The sequence below is a fragment of the Apostichopus japonicus genome, chromosome 7 (genome assembly GCF_037975245.1).
Source record: "Apostichopus japonicus isolate 1M-3 chromosome 7, ASM3797524v1, whole genome shotgun sequence".
NCBI lineage: Eukaryota > Metazoa > Echinodermata > Holothuroidea > Aspidochirotida > Stichopodidae > Apostichopus > Apostichopus japonicus.
The window spans coordinates 10,619,254-10,640,765 of NC_092567.1; the positions used below are offsets into that span (position 1 = coordinate 10,619,254).

The 21,512-nt window shown below is 41.0% G+C and overlaps 3 protein-coding genes across 21 annotated transcripts in view; 2 read left to right on the forward strand and 1 right to left on the reverse strand.

The window, feature by feature from the left end:
* Positions 1-21,512, reverse strand: part of LOC139970087 (uncharacterized) — an 853,056-nt gene that overhangs the window by 703,634 nt on the left and 127,910 nt on the right. The gene's annotated exons all lie outside the window — the stretch shown is intronic.
* LOC139970036 (NLR family CARD domain-containing protein 4-like) overlaps positions 1-21,512 on the forward strand; it is a 554,750-nt gene that overhangs the window by 31,533 nt on the left and 501,705 nt on the right. The gene's annotated exons all lie outside the window — the stretch shown is intronic.
* LOC139970033 (uncharacterized) overlaps positions 1-21,512 on the forward strand; it is a 233,898-nt gene that overhangs the window by 24,860 nt on the left and 187,526 nt on the right. The window lies entirely within an intron of this gene.

The window sequence follows — 21,512 nt, forward strand, 5'->3', positions numbered from 1 at the left end:
ACGGCTCTTTTTTAGCTTCATTTCTCGCCTACCCATAAACGCAGTGCGATCTTTTCAAATAAAGCGTCTTTATAAAGCAAGAATAGTTGACTGTAGGCTTCATTGGCCCTATAACAACAAAATGTATTATTGCGCACACGGTATTGATATAGTACATATATGCACCCTCATAGTATTCATATAGGCCCTATAGTAGGCCTACACACGTACATGTTCCCTCGAACAGCTGAGAATCTCATGTTACCAGGGTAATGCTTAATACACGTTTCACCTGGATGCCCTAGCAATCGGTACCTAGGAATGTAACTATGTGTAATTGTGTATTGCATGTATATAGGCCTATAATAGCCTGCATGAGGCCATTTTCTTCATCGAATAATATAAGAGCTCTCGAACATTCTAACGTTGCGCCTGAAACAAGATTGACAGGGGCAATTTTCCCAAAATAACACCCGAAATTAAAAAAAAGGTATTTTGGATCGTGATCATGAGATATTTCGGACATGACATCCCTATTTTAAAGTTGGGTATATGCCGCTTGGAAACCTCGGGAAGTGCCGTTTCCGGCCATCTAGAGGGTTTGTTTATCCCAAAATTTTCTTGTACGCTTCGCGCCAACTCATGGTGGCGCTACGCTTAGATAGTCAACAAGGTCATATCCCCCCCCCCCCCACTCGGAAGTACGGATCGCCGCCCATGCATATGGCACCATTTTGCATTTCAGCCCTTCTTCGAAAGCAAAAATTGTCCACCCCCTCCCCTTAGACCCACCCCCCAGGACAGCGATCATTCATGCCTGACGCCCCCCCCTATTGGAAAATCCTGGATACGCCCCTGAACTACACATATGAAAAACACATAGAGTTGAGTGATTTGGATATTTCCTTGATATACATCTTTGATCAAATCCTTAATTGCGTCAATTATGAGCCCTTCATGCTACAGTATGATATTTTTCAGTCACTACACTGTACATATAGGCCACCAGCGCATGTGTGATGTACCCTGTACGAACATTTCACTGTGCGATGTTATCGATTAATGCCTTCATAGAAAACTTCGATCAAAGTAGATGATCATACCATACTAGTGTGCTCAATATGTCTAAACCAATTCCAAACACATCTACAACGAAAAGCTTCGGGTAATTTTGAATGGGTATATCTTCGTTCCAACGAATGGATGCAGACACTTTGGTTTCCTGGAAGTAAAGGTTTCTATTGTGATGACGTAACTTTTCCGACCAATCATGAGCGCCTATTTAGACGCAATTGCAAACCTGTTTGGGAAAAACAAAATTCGCATCCCGGGGGGATGGGGGGATATATCCCCCACTTTTTGGTCAAGGGGGTATGGTCTACACAATCACCCCCCCCCCCAATTTCCAGTCAGATATAAAAAAAAAAAAAAAAATTAAAGTTAAGTTAAAATTAGGTTAGGTCAAAATACTGAGGTTTCAACCTCAGTATTTTTGCAAGCTGTTCTCACTCCAGGGTTTCATACACTGAAAACAAACAACAACAAAATATAACAAATATAGGCCTATGATATAACGAGTCGGGGCGTCAGAACATGTTGAGAATGAAGGGATATGCCTAGCCTACTTGAAGAGCTTGCATCGTGTTGACGTCTAAATGCCTCTTTAAACACTTACATATATCTGTTGCGTTTAAAATGTGAACGCTAGCGTTCACAATTTGAGCGCTGTAGCGTAAAGCATTTGAACAGTACTGTATAGCGTTCATGATTTGAACACTATACACTTCAGGCGCTCAAAAATTAGGTGTTTCTAAAAAGGGCATTATATGTCAAAAAGTATTCCACTTAACCACTTAACTTGTTCTTTATTGTAATAAGGCTTTGACGCCCAGGTGCGTTCTATATCGGACGATTATCAGAACTTACATTTTGCTGTTTGTAGTGTATATGTAAGAATGCAAGCCGACGATCACTGATGGCCATTAGCCGCCAGGAAGGGATTGTTACAGAGAACCGTCTATATTGACCACAACACCGACTATGGACGGTGAGGCACTTGAGTAATGAACATGTATGGACTATGGATGGAGTGATGGACAAAGGTTATAGGGATACAGAAGGTGAATACGGGAGCATGGCAGACAGAATAAATGAAAGAGGATGCACAATTCATTATGATTATTGTACCATCTCAACTCATCTGACATTATTACTTTTTTTCATAGATTGAATATTTTCTCAGTAATTGAGGAATTGCATACATGAAATTTATATTTCAAAGTTGAACTCATGCAGCCTAAAACACTCCGGGGGGCCGTTTCCGGCCATCTGGGGAGTTTGTAAAGCCTAAAATTTTCTTGTACGCTCCGCGCCAACTGATGGTGGCGCTCCGCTTAGAATAGATAGTCTACTAATATCATCCCCCCCCCCACTCTTCGGAACATATATGCGCCACTGATGGAACCATACTAATGTAGTTTCAGTGAAGCCTCCAGTCATGTAAGGGGCCATTCTCTGGAAAATGAAACTGGCATGAAAAAATTAAAGTGTTCAGCAGGACCAAATGCTATCCTTTTTGTTTTAGAGGGATTCCTCAAGTTTTCTATTTCATATTTTTTTCATTAAAATTACAACCATAACATACTAATTTGCATAAATTTGCATTATTGTAAGTTGTAGCCAAAATTTATAGTTTATAACTGTATATTTGTTTTTTCTACATGAGTATCTAGAAATAATATTTCAGTTATCAACTGTCACATGGAGGCAGTTATACATGGGTTCATTTATTTCATTCCTAAAGCAGAGGTTCCTGATCTTAAATTCTTCGTTAATAATGGGTGCTAATTAGCATAATTTTGATGTCACACACGTGACCAAAATAACACAAAAGTTTTCGTAAAAAGTAACTGACGTGCCTTATGATGTCCACACTTGATATGCAACCGTTCTTGGTACAGACTGTTAGTTCTGCAAAATATCCAGTCAAATAATTATTCCTACGAGTAATTAATAGCCTCTTATTAGTCGTCACACACGTGACCGATGGTCACGTGTGTGACATTTATCCATTGAAATGCAGAATGTCACACACGTGACCAAAAAATGTCACACACGTGACCCTCCAAGTAATGGCAGTAAAACTGTTTTAAAGTAATTCCTATGGAATATCAACATCAGTGCTGTTCTTTGGTCATTACTAGAGTCACATTTGCACTGCAAAAATTGCATATTATGGACTGAAAATTCAGAATGTCACACACGTGACCCAACAATGTCACACACGTGACCGGATTTTTTTAGCTTATGTAGTATTATGCTAATTTTAAGAAGTGAAATATTTAGGTGAAATGTCTTGTTAGAATGGAAACACATTAAGGTAGAAACATGATAAATTAGGGTTATCCAGCCCTGTTAGAAACTGAGGAATTTGCCAATGTTTTTTTGTGCAAAAAAGCCAGTTTCATTTCACGTCACACACGTGACCGACCTTTATATGACCTCTGCCAGCACATGAATGTTCTGAATTTGGCTAAGCTATATGGTTTGTGAAAGAGTCCCCTAGTGCATACTTAAGTACTACAATCAACCTAACTTTCTTTACCTAAAAGTAGTTACTTAGTGGTAAAGTGCAAATCTCCCCATTTTTCCGTCACACACGTGACTGAGAATGGCCCTAAGGAGGTATCACCGATAGAGTTGCCTGGTGCAGGGAGATGTCACTGACAGCGAGAGGTTGATGTTATTAACACACTGTTACAAAAGCGTATTCATGCAGTAGAATACCGGCAGCCAGGACGTATGCGCTAACGCGCAATATAACAGAAGTTCGTGAAAAACGGTGCACCGTTCTTAAACGAATACATTATAACAGTGAATCAACAAGTAAGAGTTAATTCTGTAAAGGAATAACTTCTCTCCTGTTAACGATTCCAACTGTTATCAAAGTTTGTCGATTTTTTTACTTCTATTGCAATTAATTCTTCAGTGGCCAACCCATTTAGTGTAAATTAAAACCGACACGCGAACAGTGTGTGTACTTTTCTAAGTAAATACACCAAGAAAAGAACCTGGGCTCGAAAACCAAACTACCGAACGACTGATCCGCTCTCAACCATAGTCACCTTGCATAGAGACTGTGACTGTGCGATCTCCGTCGGGTGTGTATCACCATTCCCCTCGAAAGGGAACACCTAATTATTATACGTTTAATTTTAGTTTTAGTAAATGCTTCAGAGCTAAGTCAACTACATATACCGACTTTGTGTATTTGGGAAAAAAGTGAACACTGTGACGTTAATTTTAGCCCAAACAACAACAGTTTTTAACCAGTAAACACATGCTTTGATATCAAATGAAGTAACTCTACCAACTTTTAAATTAATTAGAAACATGATGCGCATAATTCAACACAGAAATCACCAAACGAGAATATAACCCGCATAATTTGGATAGTACGTTTTTATTAATATGCAAATTGAACAGTGTCCGATGTTTGTTTGTATACAGAACGGTGATAACTTGTAATCGTGCATTCATGCAAAGGTGTTATAATACCCACTATTAAAGACAAATTATTATTGGCGTCATGCAGTTTATAATGCATTCAAAGTTCTGTTATTCTATATACAACCAACGGTGAATGTTAATTTACAATATAAAGGCACTGTTGTATGTCCATAAAGTCTTATTTTCAAAATGTCACTATTAATTTACAGGGTCTGTTTTGTCTTCGAGAGAGCTCCCTGCTATAATTAGGCAGCTTTTACAGAGAGAGAGCTCCCTGGTGTTGTTAGGGAGCGGTCACAAACATAGCTCCCTAATATTAATAGGAGCTGTCACAAAGACGGTTGCCTGGTAAAATTAGGGAGCTGTCTCAGAAAGGCCCTTGGTATAATTAGGCAGCTGTTACAGAAAGAGTTCCCTGGTATTATTTGAGAGCTGTCACAAACAGAGCTCCCTAGAATTAATATGAGCTGTCAAAAAGTATACTGTTAAAATTAGGGAGCTGTCACAGAGAGGTCCAGGGTATAATTAGGCAGCTGGTGCATAGAGTAATCCCTAGTATTTTTAGGGAGCTGTAACAAAAGAGCTCCCTAGAATTAATATGAGCTGTCTAAAAGTGGGCTCCCTGGTATAATAAAGGAGCTGTTACAGAGATAAGTCCCTGGTATTATCAGGGAGCTGTCACAAACAGAGCTCCCTGATATTAATATTAGCTGTCACAAAAAAATGATTCCCCTGTATAATTAGGGAGCTGTCAGAATGGGTGCACCCTGGTATAATTAGGGAGCTGTCACGGAGAGAGGTGTTGCACTAAGCCCCTCCCCCCCCCCCTCATTATCAATGTTTCGTATTTTTGCGTAGAAGTATAGAATACGCTAATATAGCATTGTACTGGATCAAAGTATCAATAGATAACAATATCAGCTGATCAGTGATATGATAAACTGTTTGTTATGTAAATATCGAGTGATGGTTTCTGGAAGGCTAAATACTATGAACTGTGTAACATAAGTGACTTTTAGTGCGCGGTTATTAATGTGATGTTTGAGTTTTAAATCGATATTCTCATTTGTATCGGCGTTACAAGGGAAATATGAAAATAATTTAACCCATTCCCCTCTCCCACGAACATAACATATAGCTTTGTATTGACTCAAATGTTCTTTACCACTGCAGGTGCAAAAAAAAATGCACATATTACACATACAGGTTGCATTTGCAGAAGACCAAATCTTGGAATATCACTCATTTGTGCATATTCCTCAATCGTTTATCAGCTCTTAATTATAATTATGTAATGTTTTTATTGCAGATCCTCAAAGTGCTTGTGTGGCTTCAACATTCTTGGTGTATTGTTGTGGTTAATTGTGACATTATAGGTTAAATTGATTTTTTCCTGTAAAGGTGGAGGATGGTGAAAGATGTAACAACAGATTGTTAGAAATAGCTGAAAGAATGTCCAGTATACTATTGTAATCACTACAGAGGTATTATCTATATATAGGCAGAGTGGTATTGGAAGTTGAGTGGGGCTGCACAAAGACCCCTGTTAACAAATCTCTTCCCTTTTATAAGATAAATGCAATTTGAAATGTACGAAGAATGAGACTTAACATTACCATTATATCTAACATACAATGTGAATGTACGTAAACACATGGGACTAAATGCATACAATAGCATACAGACTTTACTATATTATTATGACTATGAAGTATAAATAAGTATTGAAAATAGACTCGATCTTTTATATTAGGAACAAAGTTTAAGACGAAGCATTTAAACAAAAAAAGGAAACTTTAATACCTTGATCTACAGAGTCATGTTAACTTTGTTATTAACCATGAACAAATTAACCATGACAGTATGAGATATGTAGAAGACCAACAAAACAATAAAATCCATTTAGAAATCGAATGATGGCTTTTGAAAGAAGGGCCATTACACCCTAGAAATGTCTACCTAGACAGGGGAGGAGAAGGTGATATTACATTCAGAATTTACAACCGGTCTAGCTATTGTAGTGCGCACGCGCGCTACAATATTGGGAATACGAGCCCGCTCCACCATCCGCATGTCTGGCTGGTGAATGCCAGCTGAACATACACTCTTCATAGCAATCTCAAATTCACATCTTGGCTACGCAGGAAAAAATCCAGACCCAGATTTGCAAAGAATTGTTTCGGCAAACAGTTAATTCTGCACTGGCACACGTAAACAAAAATGAACCCATTGAGTAGAATACTTCTTCAAAACAATACGTAAAATTCTCTACATTGGTTCGTTTTTCTCGAATTGAACAAGACAGGTAACATTTGAACGCATTTGAGTTAATCAAAAAAAAATTGCACGCAACAAATGTTAATCGTATTATGCACAACAACTCGGTGTTATTTGGTGATCTCGGGCACGAACAGCTAGCCCGTAATGGTATGGCATTATATACTACACAGTCAAAGTTAGTTGCCAGAGCTAGCTGCTCTGTACGTATATTACGTGTTTTGGATCATGAACCAGGGCCAGGAAACCGAACAAGCAATTTTTAATCGCCCGGAGTGTGTAATAGTGCAATGAGAGACTGGACCTACATTGTATTCGTTAGAGTAATTGTGCATTAGGCCTTCGGTGTAAATCACCGTATGTTCGTTAACTTTCGCTAACTAGGCGAGGATCATAGAAATTGAAGTAGGGGAATGGCGTCATGCGACATATAATGAAGCCACCCATCCAACTGGTGGCGCTTTGCTTATACGACAAGAAAGTACTGGCGCGTAATACAAGCACTACGTCTTTGACATAACTGAAGTGATAAAGTTGACATAAATCACTCGAAATGGTGATATCGTGTGCCGCATTTGGGTGCCAAACATGTGGCAGTGGACTGTAAGTTTTACAAGTTATTCTTAGGTATCGATAATAGAAGCAATTACATAGGAATCTAATTTCTTTACTAGTGTCGTCTGCTCAGCTGATGTTGTTATTCACTGGACCCTGGATATAGTTAGCCTAAGCCCTAGACCGGCCACGGCGGCTTTCGGATGCGATATAACTAAAGCCTAATTTTAAAAATGTTAACACCTCATTTTACTTAAAACTGTATCCCTAATGACAGATCCACATGACAGAATAACATGGGATGATGGTTATGATGTCGTGGGCTTACCACTAACAATTCAATAATAGAAAACTAGGCTACTACCGACTTTGCAACGTTAACATTAAACTAATAACTGCATGCACAGACTAATATGGAAATATTACACAAAACAAGGTGTGTGGGAAGGGGATGGGGAAGAGGGGTGGAGGGTTGCCTTTACACGGCATTTTGTTAGGGACAACTAGGCTATGTCACTATTTGAGTGGAGCACTAAAATAATAAAAACAAGACAGATGTTTGCCATATGCCTCACAGATACCAGAAATGACACTTTCCAGACATTAAAAGTTGCACAAACACTCCACTTACTCGAGTCATTATAGATGCGAGAAAAAGCCAGGAGTATAATACTTACCACTATGGTCACCATAACATGTCTCTGTTGCGCAAAGTACGCCTTCTCTTTTAGAAAAAGCGGGTAAAATCAAATTCAGTTTCACTGAAGTCGAATGCACAATATGTATATGTAAAGACTAACAAATGATCTGGCCTTTTGCCGTACACTACAAAGCGCCCTCTATTTTTCAAGGCTTTACTGCTTAAACAAACGGCGATAAACTGTGTCAGCTTTCTTCCTTGTTCAATTTCTATGACGAAGATACAGTGACGTTAACATGTTGTTCAAGTTGACCAATCAGTGTCCAGGACTGGGTATTCTCTGTCACGTCCGGAAAATACGTGAGTCTTTCTTAAATACAATACGGTTACAAAGACCCATCCATTGAATACCAATTACAACAAACTAAATTTCACCTTCATCGCGCACCACAATGACACGTATTTGTATACAGTTGTTCTAGTTATTTGTAGATTTTATTACATAATGCAGACTGGATGTAACATTTACCTTCAATACACGACATCCGTGTATGTGACCTATGCTGCTGGGATGTATCAAGTTAGTATCATTTGCCGTTAAGATGAACAAAATAAAACTAATGGATGCTGTTAGCTCCGGAATATTATTTTGTTATCTGTTTTAGAAAAGGCCAATTTATTAGGGACAATAAATTTTTATCTTGATTGCCCTTCAAAGCTGCTCTATAAAGTTCATCGGGACTCATATAGAATTTTTCCCTCTTTTCACAGTGAGAAAAAAATTGCATCTTCGTTATCCATCTTTTAAAAACATGATAATTTAAAACGTAATGGAAGTGAAGCATCTTATCCTCAATTTGAAAAGATATAGCCATATATCGTAATAATGATAATATCAACTAAATATGAAACAATTATACGATACCACGGGGCAAACTTCTTATGATCTTTATATTTAAATTAAAATAAACTGTCACCAAACTGCTTATCCACTAGAGAGCCTGTGTAAGAGAATGTGTAAAAGTAAGTTGGCCTGACGTTTTGATCCTAGCAGGATCTACTTCAGAGGCTAAATGACAAGTGATCATTACGATCCTGCTAAGATCGAAACGTCAGGCCAACTTATTTGTACACGATCATTATATTTGTTTGTTGTGTAAACAGTGACTGTCGTACAACGGTAGTAAATTACGTTATATATTTAGTTTGTGGTACAGGATAAGTAAATAGCGATAACAATAGGCAAGCATGTTCCTGAATACGAAAGGTAGGTTAGATGTGAACATATGTTAGTATTAATATAGTTAGTTATGAAAACGAAAGATAGATACGAAAATAAATATATTCATATTAAGAAGTAAAAACAAACAGCATTTAAAGAATGGAAAGCGGTGTTATTTGAAAAGTCCCCTTTTCTCACGTTCTGATATGTAACAAGTGAAATGCGTTTCGTTTTCTTTTATGGAAATCACTAGTTAATACGACTGTAAACATCTATTGCTTTAATAATTTATAATCTCGTTACTATGGATGACACGTTATTGATTTAATTTTACTGTTAGCTGAACCTTGAGCTGAGTTTATCACAGTGTTTTCATCAAGCCAATGTTTGTCAAGTCACAAGTCTTTCGCTCATGTCAAGCGTATAACAGCAGCTTATATAGTCATTCTAGACGTAAGCCTAATGATAATCAACAACCGATGCCCAACGAGGCATCTTTATCAAGTGCTTCGGGTCCTGTGAATGACGTGTTTCAGTGAGCTCTTGTTACAATGCTATGGAGGCTACTCTTTTCTACAAGAGTAGTCATATACACTGGGCAGCAACTGAAGTAATATTGTACCGTTATGGAGGGCAGGAGTAGAGGGGTAGCTAGGGGAGGGGGACAGGCCCTCAAGTATTTGTCTGCCACCCCCAGTCATATACACTGGGCAGTAACTGAACTTCAGTGTAAAACCGGTGTACTTTTACTCTCTTAATACGCAAATATAATGTTAATACAAAATCAAAGATTTACTTACTCTGTACAGAGACTAATCTTGTATCATAATGGAGGGCAGGGGAGGAGCAGAAGGGTCTATACGGCAATAGGCCCTCAAATATTTGTCTGCCACCCCTTGAAATTATCGAAACTGGAATAGAGATAAACATTATAGTATGAAACATTATTGCCTAGGTTTCCTTTTTTCTGTTGGTTTTATCTGTACCAGGTGTTAACATCCGCTCCGACTGTTATTACCAAGTACGCAATATAATATATGAGGGTTGCTCAGAAGGAACATTGATCCCAGAATTTTTTTATAACATTCTTGGTCGAATTAACCCTGCTTATACCTCGACTATTGACTATTATTTTCGAAAACAAAAACGACTTTACATATTGACATTTTGTGGTTTTATTTCTGATATTTGATTTTTCTTATAGAACAATTTAGAATGATATCGCAACTTTCCATGCTTTCTAGAAATCGTAACGTTTGTCATGAAGTTTTGACGATTATCTCGAAAAAACCTGGTGTCCTCGACACTGAAGAATGTCTTCATCTAACAAGTGAACTAAGGAAGATGTGATGATCAGGCGCGGCGGAACGGGAAAATTATTGGGGGGGGGGGGGGGCTAATGTGTGGAGACTGTCTAAGCGGAGCGCCACCATTGGTTGGCGCGGAGCGTACAAGAAAATTTGGGGTTTTTCAAAACCCCAGATGGTCGGAAACGGCACTTCCCGATTGTTTTATGCTGCGAATACCTAGCCCTAAAATATGGGTCTCAAGCCTGCAATTTCTCAGATTGCACGTAAAAATCTGTAAAAACATTGTAATCTGCATATTCGATGGTGTTTTAAGAGAGTAGCTATTACTCGTAGTGTACTCGCAAAGACGTTTTTGAGTGTAGTAAATTACTACTTGCCAGTGGCGTAGGAAGGTACTTTTGAGTGGGGGGCTGAAGACTGATGGCCGGCCTGGGGGAGGGGTCTAAGGGGAGGGGGTGTCCCCCTCCCCTTTGGAATTTTTTGCATTTCCAGGTAGCCTCAGATGCAATTTGGTGCAATATAGCACACTTTAACACCCACTCCATTTTGTAAACTTAATTTTGTATTTTCACCAGGCCTTAGATGCAATTTGGTGCTCCAAATGAGATTTTTTTCTCATTTGGAATGAAAAAGGGGTTTTCTGACTTGCGAAGCGGGGGGGGGGGCGGAATGATACTTCCGCCCCCCCACATGTTTCACTAGGGGGATGGCGCCCCCCAGCCCCCCGGTTCCTACCCCCTTGCTACTTGCAATTAAATGCAATACTTAAATAAATGTCATAAGAAAAAACAGAAAGCATTTCTTAATGTCAACAAATGGGTAACAAGTATGCATTGAAAAATATGGTAAATATTGGGGGGCTTATCATGCATTTGCCCCCTCAACTTTTTCATTGGGGGGCTGAGCCCCCCCCCCCCCCAAGCCCCCCGGTTCCGCCGCCACTGGTGATGATCCCCCCCTCCCTCTTCTTCCCTCCGGCCTCCCCTTCCGACTCATACACCTCCCTTTGACACTCCAGGTATTCAGTCATTCGGTACAACGAATATCACCTTTGTGTTATTATACTAATTCACGTCACAAGAACACTCCGTCTTCAACGCAATCCAATTCCATGATATTAAACTACTGCGTGTACATGGCTATGCACTGAATGTAAGGAAAGATAGAACAAACACCGTCTTTAACCATCACGCCCCCATCACCATCCCATCCCTAGTAATTCCACAATATATGTGACTCCATGTGTGGTTCCATGTAGTGGGTCACGTTTTTCATCGTATATCGAGTGAAATATAGGCTTACTTTGTACTATGGAAACTGTGTACAACTAGCGCATTGTATGTAAGGAAGCAGGACACTTCGCCCAACAACCATTTCGCCCAACTGCCATTTCGCCCAACCTTACCATTTCGCCCAACCAGCCTGGTCATTTCGCCCAACCAGCCTGGTCATTTCGCCCAACCAGCCTAGTCATTTCGCCCAACCAGCCTGGTCATTTCGCCCAACCAGTCTGGTCATTTCGCCCAACCTTGATTAAATATGATATTTCAAAAGGAAACGTTCGGGAATTGTTAACGTTACAGGATACGAACCGAATATTAAGGAAACTTGAGGATTGATCAGTGTGTTAGGGGTTAGGTTTGATAGTAAACGTTGGAATATTAAGGAAACTTGAAGTCCTTTACTTTGTATAACTTTAGTAAGGAAACGTTCGGGAATTTTTAACGTTACAGGATACGAACCGAATATTAAGGAATCTTGAGGATGGATCAGTGTTTTAGGGGTTAGGTTTGATAGGTTTGATATAGTAAACGTTCGGGAATTGTTAACGTTACGGGATACGAACCGAGTATTAAGGAAACTTGAAGTCGTGGTTAAATTGATTACATATGTGATTACATATGTGGTTACATTGATAAAGTGGTTACAATGATTAAATATAGTAATTCAATATTACGGACGGGTTTTATCTATATTTTTTTCTTCAATTTAATAAGGAAACGTTCGGGAATTGGTAGTCAGTAGGATGGATCAGTGTTTTAGGGGTTACGTTTGATAGGTTTTTATGAAGACCGATTCCCCTGTGTTTGTATAATAATATAACTTCCATTGTATGCGTAAACGCCTAAAGTAGTGTAATCCTCCCATTATACCCGAAATAACTGCTCAGACTCCGATCGATATCGAGCGGACCTCACTTTTTTATTTACCTATTACGAAGTAGGCCTAACCTAACCCAAAATAAATCAAATTGAACTAGTGGAATAGAAAAAGTAATGTTATTCTGACTGAATATTAGTAAAAATAAGGTTGGGCGAAATGACCAACACGGTTGGGCGAAATGACCATGCTGGTTGGGCGAAATGACTATGATGGTTGGGCGAAATGACCATGCTGGTTGGGCGAAATGACCAGACTGGTTGGACGAAATGACCAGGCTGGTTGGGCGAAATGGCAGTTGGGCGAAATGGTTGTTGGGCGAAGTGACTAGAAAGCGTATGTAACTACTAACAACATCAAACAAACAGACAAGTCGTTCCAGACCCCAGGAAGAGGAGGGTTAGTTAACACACACTGTTTTCTGAGACATTGCTTCGTGATAACATGTACCGAGATACCAAACTAATAGGTAGCGTGGTTTAGATTACAATTCTAACCAGTACTTTAGATACGGAGTAGTACTACAACATCCTTAGTTTAATAGTGTAAGTATAAATGCAATGTACAAACAAAACAACAATAACTCACTCGTTTAAGTTCAGCTGGAGTCTAGCAATGTATTATATTATATATAAAGCATTATTATACAAGTATAAATGAACAACGAAAAAATGGCTGGGAATGAAAAACAAAGAAAAAGAGGATTTTAAGTTTTAAACAGTAAACAATATAGCATCTCATGAATAATCATCAACCAGATACATACACATGAGAGGGTATAAATACATCTTATTCAGTGAATTATGGTTTAAATTACCTTTCGCGTAAATGTTCTGTATGTAAAGGCGAACATGAATTATGAATGGTTGGGTATAAGTCATAGACATAACCGAATTATACAGTCGCTGGCCCATACATCATACAAAGTTCACTAATATATTGGTCACTCAGCCGCTTGAGGAATTCTTTAAAAGAAAAAGAAAACGTAAATACCTTGTTCTGCAGAGTAAAATTGGTTATTAATCAGGAAAAAAAGATTCAACCATAGCAGTACCATTTATGTCGGACACCACCAAGAAAACCAATTAAATCCCTTTATAAATCGAGTGATTGCTTCTGAAGGAAGGTCCATTACACCCTAGCAATCCCTACCTATAGACTCTTTTTAGGCTTGCTATTGTAAAGTGATGTGAGAAGTCATTTAAGTTTAAGGTTGGGACGATTGTTTTATTCAATTTCCAGTCAGCATTTTGACCCATTACATACACAGTAGGCAAATATGACGTCATTCGGTCAGACCACATAATATAGCTTGTATAGGCAAGCAATACTAACTAAGAAAATCTGTCGTAAACAATTTTCAACAATATAAGTACGGTTCATTATTATTATTATATATTAAGTAACGACAGTTAACGATAACCCTTGTGTATGGTATATTCTCTACAAACAATGGCAAGCCAAAGGGGGAGGGGTAGGGGGAGGGGGAAGGGGAAGGGTGGTCGACCGCCCATCGTCCTTCACGGAATTGTTGTGGCGTTCAGCCGGTGCATAATTACACCACTGCTACAGTAATCAGTCTCTTTTTCAACCTTAAAAAATATGTATTAGCAAAGCCTTGCGCTTAGAACTACTTATATGGATGACATTTATATTCTAAATACGCCTCAAAATGCACCAATTGACGTCTGAACTTTTATTGGGGGTGGGGAGGGTGGTTGGACCCTAGACCCGCTACGTGATAGTCGGCTTGAATGACCACGGGGCATCATCCTCTCATTTATGAAATCTTTGGTTCACATCTAGTCCTTTTTGGAATGGTTCAGGTTCCTAACTTAATCCATCAATGGGCAAGTTTGAATATGTCCTCCACTTTTGAAATCCTGCGCACGCGTAGCTGTCTATGACCCTGCAGAGAGCTGTAGTACATGACTATCGGGCCATACAATGTACTGTCTGTGTTGCTTCATACCTTGCAAGGAACAGTCACGGAATGAAGAGAAGGTAGCTGTCACTGAGTTCTTTGGTATAACTTGATCTGTCATAATATATAATGAATGTATATCATAATTGTAATTAATTAATCATAATCAGGGAGCTGTTACATATAGAGCTCCCTGCTATAATTATGGAGCTGTCACTGAGAAGAGCTCCCTGCTATAATTAGGAAGCTGTCACTGAGAAGAGCTCCCTGCTATAATAAGGGAGTTGTCCCTGGGAAGAGCTACCTGCTATAATTGAGGAGCTGTTACATATAGAGCTCCCTGGTATAATTAGGGAGCTGTTACATATAGAGCTCCCTGCTATAATTAGGGAGCTGTCACTGAGAATAGCTCCCTGCTATAATTAGGAAGCTGTCACTGAGAAGAGCTCCCTGCTATAATTAGGGAGTTGCCCCTGGGAAGAGCTACCTGCTATAATTGAGGAGCTGTTACATATAGAGCTCCCTGGTATAATTAGGGAGCTGTTACATATAGAGCTCCCTGCTATAATTATGGAGCTGTCACTGAGAATAGCTCCCTGCTATAATTAGGAAGCTGTTACTGAGAAGAGCTACCTGCTATAATTAGGGAGCTGTTACTGAGATATCTCCCTGCTATAATTAGGGAGCTGTTGCATATTGAGCTCCGTACTGTAATTAGACATCGGTCTTCGAGAGAGAACCCTGTTATAATTAGGGAACCCCCTCGTTATTATATGTAGTCTATGTGTTTGCATACGTATATGCATACAGGATCAAAGTATAAACATATAACTATATCAGTGATATAGTAAACTGTTTGTTTGTTATGTAAATATCGAGTGACGGAAGGCTATATACATATTGTGAGTAGCGTGATATATATTCAGATTTTTATCGCCGTTACAAGTAAACATTACACGACGATTGCATATATGTTTGCATGGACTTAAGTGTGTTCTAACACTGCAGGTACACAGTAACTCAGAACAGAGCAAAATGAACGAATGCTACACATTTCATGTGCGATACTTCCTCAGCGCTAACTTAGGCCTCAAATCTACAAGTCATTCACTTTCTTTGAAATGAGCGTATAAAATAGAGATGAGAGACGTTGGAGGGGGGGGGGGGGGCAGAGGTGTGAAAAGGTGAAAGATAGTTTCACTAATCTAGGCATGTCTTCGTATGCAAGCTTCATTTTCATCATGAGACTATATCCTCGCTGTTCGCGAGTCAGGAGAGGAATTAAAATAAATCGAGGCAGATAAAGGTGCTCATTTATACATTGTGTACCTCTGTGTCATGTTCAGACCAAGTTATGAAATATTACATATCATAACCAACACCTCAATCGTGTCTAAGCACTTAATTATATAAATGTAATACTCCATTCTCTCATATCAAATCCGCCAACTTCTTGTCTAATTTCAACATTCCTGGTGGACAAATATGGAACGCGAAAAGGGAAACCATATTTCGTTGTCTAAACTAAGTTTGTTGCTGTCTAAACTAAAGTTGTTGCTGCTGTTTTATCATGTTGTTGTCTAAACTTACGTTGTTGTCTAAACTTACGTTGTTGTATAAACTTACGCTGTTGTCTAAACCTACGTTGCCGTCTGAAGTTGGTTCCGTTGTCTACTTACGTTATTGCCCAATCACGTGATATAAAAATATGGGCTATTCGCGCGAAATTCAACTTGCGCTGTATATACATACACTTCGTTAATTTGCTGACCAATTACGAAATAGTCAGTAAGATTGACATGTATCCCAACCCAATTACAAACCGGTAAACGCTCTCCACCATGCTACATACATGAGCTGACCCCGCCCACTTTGCTCCTCTAGAAACTTCCCGTATATGCGAAGAACAAAGGCGGCATTGTCCACGGGACTGTTTACCTAAACCCAGGCAGCAAGAACCAACCCCCTGCGTACAGTAATCATATGAAGCCCATGTGGTAAAGCAATTGTTGAACAGCGCCGATAGCAACAACGTAAGCGCGAAAAGGGCAAACTGATTTCGTTGTCTAATCTAAGTTTGTTGTTGCCTAAACTAAAGTTGTTGCTGCTGTTTCACCATGCTGTTGCTCAAACTCACGTTGATGTCTAAAATTCCGTTGTCTAAACTTACGTCGTTGTCTAAACTTACGTTAAACTTAGCAACGAAATAAGTTTGCCCTTTTCGCGTTCCATAGACAAATGCATTTATGCCCATAAATCCCCACTCCCACCCCCGAACGCTACTAACCGATATAGTGGCGGGTGGTAACACCGGATTGTTAGCAGGCGCGTATCCAGGGAGGGGGGCGTTGGGGGCGCGCGCCCCCCGGGTAAGAAAAGGAGGAGAGAAAAAAAAGGAGAAGAAAAAGGAAAAAAAGAGGGGAAAAAAGAGGAGGAGCAGAGGAAGGAAGGGAAAAGAAAAAGAAGAAAGAGAGAAAAAGGAGAAAAGGAGGGAGTAGAAGAAAAACGCCAAGACACCGGGAAGAGAAAGAGGAACAGTGACATCATTACAGCGCTGGTCCCTATTATATACACAGGGTAGCCAGTGACGGATCAAGGATTTCGGAAGGGGCGTTTGCCTCACCCTACCCCTTACACCGACAACTCCACTTTTGACGTTTCCATGTTTCCTCTCTCACTCATGATCTATATATGGTCTATCAAAACGCGTGTGTGTGTATATACGCCTTAAACAATTGTAGAATTGTGCTATGAAACCAACTGTGGCTGGTCTCGAACTCGACCGTGTCGTCGGGGAACATGACGCATTTCGGGAAGGGGGCGACCGCCCCCCCCCCCCTTCAGCATATTTTTTTTATGATATCGCCAGTAATTTCAAAATAGAAAGTGCTTAGATGCAACTTACAAGGACCAGGAAATGTCGTTTCCAGCGATCTGGGAGGCATTTTCGGCCAAAATTTTCTTGAACGCTTCGCGCCAACTTATGGTGGCGCTACGCTTAGATAATTTGCCTACAGGCTTCGCCCCTCCCTTGGCAAATTCCTCGCTACGCGCCTGTTCGAATTTGTAAAGCAACCGCAGCAGATATCACATCATATCAGTGAGCATGAAAATGGCGTTCCAGGATGAACAGCCTCAAAACTGTCCGACTTGCCCGAAAAAAATAACCAAAATTTTTTGCGCGCCTTGCCCGCGTTCAACATGGTATGGTCAATATCATATGAACAAGCATCGGTTATTTACCCTACATCGCATGCCATCGTGTACCGTACGGTCCGTGAAAGTTGCGCAGTGTACCGCGGGATGCTAATGCATGTAAACAACGAAATGTCTTATGTAGATGGAGAAAAAGGCATGGAGGTCCAATTATGTCAAAGCTCTCTTTTACATTAGAAATGGCGAATTAGGGCGCGCCCAATTGACATGAATCCTCCAGATTCATTTACCTCGATGGATATGAATACTAAGAGGGTGCATATATGTACTATATCAATACCGTGGGCGCAATAATACATTTTGTTGTTACAGGGCCAATGAAGCCTACAGTCAACTACTGTATTCTTGCTTTATAAAGACGCTTTATTTGAAAAGATCGCACTGCGTTTATGGTAGGCGAGCAATGAAGCTAAAAGAGAGCCGGACAATAACGATGATGCATAAATGTTGGCATGAAAATATTCTTATCCCTGGCATTTGGTGGGGGGGGGGGAATATGGTGTATTACATCCCCTCCACCCATTTTCACGGAGGGATATATCCCCCCTTCCCCCAGGATCGCCGCCCATGGGTTTTAATATTTGTACACCAATAAATTAACTGTGTCTGAATTTTTGAAAATTTCTGACCAACATTCTTTATCACACTTCCCTCTACTCGTGCAATTTTGACCGGTCTGTTAGGGGTTGAAGGGGGTTTTCTATATTGGTTGTCTGTAGATGAAAGTTTGTGCAACATTATGGGTATGTTTTGAAGTGAGTTTATTCACGAGAAATGTGAATTTTCAAATTCTGAACAAATAATGGGCTTGGAACCTTGAAAAGTGAGCCTGACGGATATTGTGGGCCGCGACGTTGAATCACCTATAAAAAGCAATGATCCACAGGACATGAGATGAGGTCGAACATGATTTGTGACTGGTGACAATCTTCAAAAAGGTTATGGATGGAAAAAACACTATCGGGAAATGCAAGGTTCTCAGGCAAAAAGTATACATCTGGTTGGTCATTTTCAAGCCCGAGAGGTGCCATTTCCGGTGATCTGGGTGGTATCAAAACCAGGAATTTTCTTGTACGCTGCGCGCCAACCGATGGCGCCCCCCGGGTTAGAAAATCCTGGATACGCCCCTGGTTAGGATAATACTGCTTAAAGTTTCTTCCTTCGTTTTGAGATGTGACAGACTCGAGTTTTGCGAACATATTGTTTCACTAATCAGTTATTTCTACAAATTAACATTAGACAGAGATTAGTTCACCAGTATATAGGCATAGGAGATAAAGCTACACACACAACCAGCTACTTTAAGCTAAAATAGAAAATGCTCTGATCAGGAGCATCAATCCGAATTGAGATTTGGGTGGGGGGGGGGGGCATAAATAGGAAACATGAATAAACCGAAGGAGTCGACTTAGCGCAAAGCCTTTTTGGGTGGGGTTCAGGGGCGAATCCCCGCCAGTGGTCCAGGAGTCGGACTCTACAAATCTTCAGGTTTACTTCTGTTTGGTGCCTGAATTGATGTGTCATTCATAAATATATTTAATTAAAGTCACATTTGACAAGATTAGCCTTGAATTAAAAAGACTTATCTATTTCACCTCCTAATGTAACTTATGGCATTAATCATGATTATTCAGATTTAAACTTAAACCTAAAAGGAAACATCTAAACTTTGAACACAAGGTTATCTAGTTATCCAGACATATACAACATGCACACATATGGTATTATAAGTACATTTGAAAAGCACTATTTGGTATTTAGGCACATTCACTTCATCGGAAACAACAAATCATAAAAATAAAGATAAATATCAGGGCCGTAGCCTGGGTAGAATTCCAAGCAGCAGTTAAGGAACATCGAGAAAAAATGTATCGTCCAAATGTTACATAGCGATGCTTTGATGTGCGGATATACGGTACCAGGCGCTTTTTCAAGAAATTTGAGTGGGTTGGTCATTTCCAAAAAGGGACCGTCATGACACTATCTAAGGACCTACTGCTGGTGGGGGAAGGGGAATGAACTGAGTGAGTGGACCGTGTATTCTTAGTAAAACATTGTGGCACTAATATAGGGGATAACAGTGAAACATATACGTAATAAGTATATTTATAAACCGTAGTTTCACGTAAGACTGCTACACTGTTCATGCAGGTTAAATCTTTGGAGCTCTCTACCTTTATTTTTATTATAATCCCCCTCTGCCCCAGCCAGCCCCCCCCCCCCTCTGAAAACCACCAGAAAAAGTAGTCGCATCAGAGATCGTGCATATACGTGATGAGCAGTTAAAGTAAACCTTATGTTATTTGACCGCCATTCCTACAATACGTGCCTAGAATCTCAGAGTTTGCACACTACAGACTAATTCAATCAGAAGAAATGATATGAACATTTATCGTAGGCCTACTTTCATTTAGAAAGTGTAAATCTTAAAGGGCAGGTACCCATGCGCAGACTACAGTACGGCCCTGAATACTAAACTACTGCGTGTAAAGAGCAATGCACTGACCCTGTTAGGAAAGATAAAAAAAATACCGTTTATAACCATCGTCCCCTCCATCCCCCAAACCCCTTCCATCTCCTCAACCCCCTCTATCTCCCCAACCCCACCATATCTCTCAAACCCCTCCATCTCCCCAACCCAACCCACTCCATCTCCTAAACCCCTCCATCTCCCTCAAACCCCTCCTACCCCACAAGACCCCTCCATCCCCACCTCATTCATCTCCCCAACCCCTTCCATCTCCCTCACACCCCTCCATCCCCCACCCTCTCCAACTCCCCAACCCCTCCATCCCCACCCTCTCCAACTCCCCAACCCCCTCCATCTCCCTCACACCCCTCCATCCCCCCACCCTCTCCAACTCCCCAACCCCTCCATCCCCACCCTCTCCAACTCCCTAACCCGCTCCATCAAACCCCTCCATCTCCCTCACACCCCACAATCCCCCACCCTCTCCAACTCCCCAACCCCTCCCTCAAACCCCTCCATCCCCACCCTCTCCAACTCCCCAACCCTCTCAATCTCCCTCACACCCCTCCATCCCCCACCCTCTCCAACGCCCTAACCCCTCCCTCAAACCCCTCCATCTCCCTCCATCCCCACCCTCTCAAACCCCTCCCTCAAACCCCTCCATCTCCCTCCATCCCCACCCTCTCCAACTGCCCAACCCACTCCATCTCCCTCACACCCCTCCATCCCCAACCCTCTCCAACTCCCCAACCCCTCCCTCAAACCCCTCCATCCCCACCCTCTCCAACTCCCCAACCCTCTCAATCTCCCTCACACTCCTCCATCCCCCACCCTCTCCAACGCCCTAACCCGCTCCATCTCCATCAAACCCATTCATCTCCCCTCCATCCCCACCCTCTCCAACTCCCCAACCCCTCCATCTCCCTCCATCCCCACCCTCTCCAACTTCCCAACCCGCTCCATCTCCCTCACACCCCTCCATTCCCCACCCTCTCCAACTCCCCAACCCCTCCCTCAAACCCCTCCATCTCCCTCCATCCCCACCCTCTCCAACTCCCCAACCCCCTCCATCAAACCCCTACATCTCCATCAAACCCCTCCATCTCCCTCAAACCCCTCCATCCCCACCCTCTCCAACTCCCCAACCCGCTCCATCTCCCTCACACCACTCCATCCCCCACCCTCTCCAACTCCCCAACCCCTCCCTCAAACCCCTCCATCCCCACCCTCTCCAACTTCCCAACCCGCTC